This window comes from Micromys minutus, assembly GCF_963924665.1.
Source record: "Micromys minutus genome assembly, chromosome: 18".
Classification (NCBI taxonomy): domain Eukaryota; kingdom Metazoa; phylum Chordata; class Mammalia; order Rodentia; family Muridae; genus Micromys; species Micromys minutus.
The window spans coordinates 20,727,553-20,734,698 of NC_137953.1; positions in this window are offsets into that span (position 1 = coordinate 20,727,553).

The window sequence follows — 7,146 nt, forward strand, 5'->3', positions numbered from 1 at the left end:
GTGGAGAGGGTTTGTGAATCGAGGCTTTAATATATAAACCTGTCTGAAAAGCTATAGGCCTTAGAGTCATGTTTGTGCTTGGGTGGGGAGTAAAGAAACACACCAGGGCAGAAGCATCAGGGCAGGCAGAGTGAATGGCTTGGGAAAGGAATCTCATGGAGAGTGTAGCTCATAGACCAAGTACAGAATCCTTGCCTTTGTCTCCACACTAGAGCACCATCCTCGTCCTCGGAGTTAGACAGAGGGGGCTGATAAAGAGATAAGCTTTCCATTTTAATACTCACTGCAACAAATGGGAACAAGACGGAGTTCTGATTGTGGCTCAACTTTATTGCAGAGTAGCAGACTTATAAAGGCAAAAAACGTAAGCCCAACCCCAGTCATGACTGATGATATAAATCACCTCATGCCGGCAGCCAATGGAATAGGTTTCCATTTCTCAGCACAGGTCTCTCTTATCAGGCCAAAAGCAGAACTCAGAACTCTGGGGAATTTCCACCAAGTGATGTGATAGCAAAAAACAGCTGATGTGGCAAGTCAGCTATGCAGGTCAGGACAGGACCTCCAAAAGAGTGCACTTAATTCTGTAGAAACTCAGTGTCCTAGGGAAAGTGGAGGCTAGTAGAATGAATTGCGAGTGGGTCGTAGAAGCAAAGGGAATTCGGGATTGGGGTAAAAAACTCATGGAGTTCTTCCAAATAAACAAACAAAAACACAACTAATGAAATTAGCACCTAGGCTAAAGATATGACTCGGTGCTCTTCCAGAGGTCCTGAGTCCAAGTCCCAGCAACCACATGATAGCTCCCAACTACTTGTAATGGGACCTCATGCTGTCCTTGGGTATGTCTAGAGGTACAGTGAATTCACTGTCATATACATAAAATAAGTAAGTAAACCTTTAAAAATAAAAGAAATTAGTGCCCCCATTTATTTTTGCTGGGGAATAGTAATTAGAGCAATGTTTCAAAGCAGAATGATTATAAATATGTCTGAGGAGCTCAAAGAAAGTAATGAACAAATGATTTAATATGAACTGTGAAAACATAGAGTTGAAATAAACAATAAAAAACCAAATCACCTCATAAGGAAACAAAATTTCTGAATCAAAACAAAATTAAACAAAAACATTGAAAGAAACATACTTCTTCAGTCATGAACCCTGAAATACAGAATAACAACTGCTCATATGATGTATGTCCACAGGTGCTCTGAAAGTAACATTCTTTTTATATTTAAGATGAACTATATGGCACAGAGCCTATTCTTTGCATTGGTACTGGTGTTAAGAACTTATAGTTAACTAGCTGAGAAGCACTAGGGTAAACCTAATGCTATAATTTTAGACATTAAAATGATTCAAAATAACATATTACTGTAAACATAGATTGATATCTATCTCTGCCTATGGCAAGGTTTTCCATAATTCCCTTAATAAATTGTCATAGAAACACTAAGTTTCTTCTAATGCCATATGACAAGGTCCCTGTTCTATAGGATTATCTCTATAAAGGAGTAAACTTGGAAAGGGAATTTTGCAAATTGTGTAGGTCTAAGTCTATCTAGCAGCTGAGTTCTTTCCTGTGTTTGTTTCCCCTGAAAAATCAAGGCTGTATACCTATGGCAGCTGCACAGACTATCCAAGCTCCTACTAGGATTGAGATCAAAATTGGAGCCCATATTCTTCATTATACACATATACCTGGGGCATAACACGACTATACATAGAGTGGGGGTATAATTCTGCACTGAGTCAGAGGAAGCACATTTAGTCAAACTACTAATGTAAGTAAGCCAGGTAGTAACCTTGGATGGTATCTGACCCACTAGTTCTTAAATAATAACAGAGACTTATGTTTATTTATAAAACGCTAGGCTTTAGCTTAAGCTATTTCCCAACTAACTCATATAACTTGATAACCCGTTTATTCTGCATTCTGCAGTTTTCATTACTACATTAGAATCCTCAGATAGAAGTCATGATATTGGTAAGAGACTGTTCTATTCTGTGTTTTGCCACATGGCCTATTACCCCTCATTTGGTTCAAGCACCTGTTTTTTTCACCTTCATGTCATGCTGTCTGTTTCGGTAAAATTAAAACAGCTGCCTGCTTCCCATGTATAGCACTCTGTCTGCCATGTCCTTGGCTCTGTCTGACTTGAGTGGTCCTTGAGCCACTACAGCCTGGCACCCCAACACACTGCTTTCTTTTGAACTCAATTAAGTCACCACATGAAAGAGCAAGCCACACAATATCTCAAATCCAATTGGTAAGATATAATTTGCCCATGCAGAAAGAACAAAATTCTGTACAAACCCATCCTTCTAAAATATTCAAAACAACCTGTATCTCTGCAGACATGTGCAGAGGACCATCCTGCTTGCCCTCTTTCTGCCCTCCCCTCTTTGTTTCCCTTCTTTCTCTTCTAAAACATTGTTCCCACCTACCCTTACTTCTTATATGATGAGAGACTTTTTTGTCAACCCTCTTTTAATTTCCACCACAGCTGTTGAATCCCTGTCCCCCGATTATTTGCTGGAATTCCCATATCTTGCCAGAAGTCTTGCCTTTATTATCCTGCCTGAGGTGTAGACTTTATTAAAGAAATCAGAAGGTGATAGACAATATGTACAAAATATTTAGGCAGGTAATGATTCAATAAAAATGACAATACCAAAGTCTGGCCTATACTTAACTCTCTTCCAGTACAGAAATCAACATTTAAATAATACAAAGATAACCTTTATACAGTGCACAAAAAGATCATTCCAACAAGGCAGATTCAGGGTAATAAAAATATGCAATAGACTAGGCTATCATTGTTTCATTGGGCATTTGAGAAAACTAGGTTATAAGATGAGTATTATGAGCAGAAAAAGCAAAATCATAATTAGAGGACATGTTACAGGTACCTTACTCTTGGGAGGATGACTTACCATTGATAGGAATTGAATAAAATTGCCATCTCCTGAGTGGTTTTCTATATTTCTTCTCCGTAACCTTAATTACTAATTCTTGTGCTTCCCCTACGCCCAAACTCTTTCACTCCTGAAAGGGATATAAAACAAACAAACGAACAAACAAACAAACAAACAAAAAAACAGAGGTCCACCATAAATTAGAGTTTGCCAGCCCCGCTTTTTTTTTTCTTTTTCTTTTCTGATTTTCCATGCCCAGAATTGGGGCTGATGGAGTTTGTGTATACCAGATAATAAACTAAGTCAGTCTTATTTTATGGAGTTCAAGGAACAGGTGACTGTCTATCTATGATCATCTTCATTTTCCCCATTTTAATTAAAAGTTGTGAATCCAAGGAATGATGCCATCCACTTTCATGAAAATAGGGGTGGTAAGCATAACTGCCCTGGATATGGTTCCTTTCTAGATAAGTTTCAGGGTCTGGGCAGGGATCTGCTTTATACAAACTAAGACACCAGACTGGAACTGGTAGGGTGGGTTCAGAGGTAGGAGATGCAGAATTCCTTTCTGATTCTGGCCTGCTGTGCTTTCTACAAAGCCTGAAGAGACTTGAGAATTGAATAATTAGACATCTCTTCCTGGGGAATATCAGTTTGTGCAGGAGTATATCTGGCCCTGCAGAGGTTTGTTCATTTTTTACCAGTTTCCTGGACCTCTGTGAGGATCTTCTTAAGAGTTATATTCTTTTTTTCCACCTGATCTGAACTCTGTGGTCTGTATATCCAATGCAATTTCCAGTGAATATTTAGTCCCTTTGTCAGACTTTGTGGTGCTTTGGCCAAGAAGACCTCGTTGTTATCAGATTCCAACGTTAGAGGAAGCCCAAATCTGGGAATTATTTTTTTGATGAAGTTTCTCAGTAACAATTGGAGAAGTCTCTGTTCTGGTGAGAGAAGAATGTATAAACACCAGAAAATATTTATAGAGGAAAAAGAAAAAAAAAAAAAAAAAAAAAAAAAAAAAACAGTAGGGCTGAATTTAGTAAAATCTAACTCCCAGTATTCCATTTGCTCATCTAGATTATTTATACAATCCTTCTTCCCCCCTTTGGTGCTTCTCAGAACACAGGTGCATATTCCTTTAAATATTTTTCATTTCTGTAGCTTTCTCCTCATGTTTGGGGCCAACTCCATGACACCTGTTTGTGGAGCAAGTTGCTCTAGTCAGGTGAATATCCGACATATTTCAGCCTTACCAGAAATGCAGCAGCTGATTCATTAGGTCCCTGAGTAAACCCACCCTGGATAAGTTGACAGGTTTTCTGTCAGTTTAATCCTTACAATGATACTTAGTGGCAAGACTCTTAGTTTCATTGATGGTAAGATTCAGTCTATCAGTTCATCTGTGACCTACCAAGTCATCAGATGTGCATAGAAAAAAGGGGTTGAAATTGCTGCAAAATGAGATGGTTTGGGGTCTTTCAATTAAATAAGTCAGTTGTAGAGATGGGGTCACAAACTATGCGTTAAAAACATCAGCTTATTGGAGCACGTAAACAAGGGAGGTTAGGAGGTAAGAGAGAGAGACAGAGAGACAGAGACAGACAGAGACAGAAATGGGGGAATGGAATAAAGGGGTAAAGGGAGAGAGTGAGGGAAAGGGGAAGTGGAGCAGAAGGATTGGGAGGAAGAGGGAGAGAGAGTGTGTGCTGTTGGGGAATCATTTGCTCTTCCCTGTTCTTCCCTGTGTCCATTCTTAAACAGAAGTACCTCTCATAAAACTATGGACCCTACCCTAGTTTCACAAAAGCATTGGGACCAAGTGAACATTACTCTGTAAACAAAAAGCTCTGAGGATGTTTATATTGCTATAATTTGTACAGTTTTACAAATGCTATGAAACTAGGTTGTGAATGGCATAGATGAATCATTTACATGAAAGAGTGACATGTGTGAAATATTTATTCTTGGTTATTTGGCATATTCTTTATGTTATTCCTCTGCTTGATTGTCCAATGATGCAATTTTTAAAGATATGTTTTGCAATGAAAGTGTGGGCCTTAAGAGTTGTCCAAGATATCAATCTTATAAATGTATCAGTGAGTTACTCTGCAACATTTGAGTATATAATTGAATGGGGTAAATTTAATAGCACATTAATTATAATTTAGTAATATTTATATTTAAAATCTATGACGAATTATAATCTTCTTAGCCATTTCACTCCACTTAAGACAAGCGCATACTCAAAATCACTGCCGACAGTTGTGCTGAAAGCAGATGAAGAACTCCTTCTCAGATGAGTTAGTGGGAAGTTCTTCAGTCTCCTGCAGCCATTTTGCTCAGTTGATTGTGTCTTTTGAGTTCAGAAGCTTATCAGCTCTGTGGGTACCATAAAGTCTCCTTTACCCTGCTCCTGTTCAGGAAGTCTTTTCCTGTGTCAATGAATTTAAGCTTATTCCATGCTTTATCCACATCACACCCAGTACATATGGTTTTATGAGGAGGTCCTAAATTCTTTTGGTGTTGAGTTTCTGCAAGGTGATATATATAGATCTATTTTCACTCTTCTACATGTAAGACCCAGTTAAACCAGCACCATCTGTTGAAGATGCTGCCTTTCCTCCAGTTCACATTTTGGGTTCCTTTTTCAAACATTGTGTGTCTGTAGGTGTGTGTAATTAAGATTGAATCTTCATTTCTATTCTAGTAATCAACATGTCTATTTTAGTGTTAATATATTCAGTTTTTATTACGATGGTTATATAATCCAGTTTGCATTCTTGGAGAGTGATATCTCCAGCTGTTCGTCTATTATACACAGTTATTTTAGCCATCCTGTACTTCTTGTATCTATATATGAAGGTTAAGATTGATTTTTCAATTTCTGTAAAACTTTTGTGTTGAAATTTTGATACACATTGGATTGAATATTCAGATTGCTTTTGGTAGAACGACCGTTTTCACAATATTAATTCTACTGATCCACAAATGTGGGAGATATTTCATGTTCTGCTATCTATTTTTAATTAATTAACTATTTAATAATTATCACATTTACATCCCACATGCTGACCCCACTGTCCCCCATGAGAGAATTTCTTCACCAATCCTCTCTCTAGTTCTCCTCTGAAAGGTTGATGCTTCCTTGGTTATCCTTCCAGCCTGCTACATTAAGTCTCTGCAGGATTAGGCTCTTCTCCTCCCATGGAGGCCAGAAAAGGCAGCCCTTTCAGGAAACTGATTCCATAGACAGAGTACCACGTGAGAAACATCCTCCCCCTCACCTCTCCAGTTGTTGGGGCACCCATGTGAAAACGAAGTTGTACATATGCCTCATATATGCCAGGGGCATCATTCAGCCAGAGTAAGATGTTTGGTTTCTTCATAGGCTTAATTTTTATTGGATATTTTCTTTTATCACGTTTCAAATGGTATCCCTTTTCCAGGTTTCTCCTCCAGAATCCTCCTATCCCATCTCCCCTCCTCTGCCTTTATAAGGGTGCTCCCTGAACCACCCATCTACCCCTGCCCTTCTCCCCACTCTGACATGCCCAACATTGGGGCATACAGCCTTCACAGGACCCAAGCCTCTTCTCCTATTGATGCTCTATAAGGCTATCATCATCTGCTACACATGCAGGAGAAGCTATGGTCCACTGCATGAATACTTTATGGATGATGGTTTAGTCCCTGGGAGTTCTGGGAGCTCTGGAAGGTTAATATTGTTGTTCTTTTAATGAGTAGTATGCAAACCCCATTCAGCTCATTCAATCCTTTCTTTAACTCCACCATTGGGGACCATGCTCTTCAGTCCAATAGTTGGATTCAAGCATCTACATCTGTATTTGTCAGTCTCTGACAGAGCCTCTCAGGAGACAGGTACATCAGGCTCTTTTCATTATGCACTTCTTGGCATCTGCAATAATGTCTGGGTTCAGTGACTGTACATGGAATGGAGCCCCAGGTGCAGTAGTCTTAGAATGCCCTTACCTTCACTCTATGCACCAATCTATGTCTCCATATTTTCTCATGTGAGTATTTTGTTTACCCTTCTAAAAAGTACTGAAGCATCCGTCCTTTGGACGTCCTTCTTCTTGAGTTTCATGTGGTCTGTGAATTATATCATGTATAATCAGAGCTTTTGGCCTAATATCCACTTATCAGTGAGTGCACACCATATGTGTGTGTGTGTGTGTGTGTGTGTGTGTGTTTCTAGACTAGGTT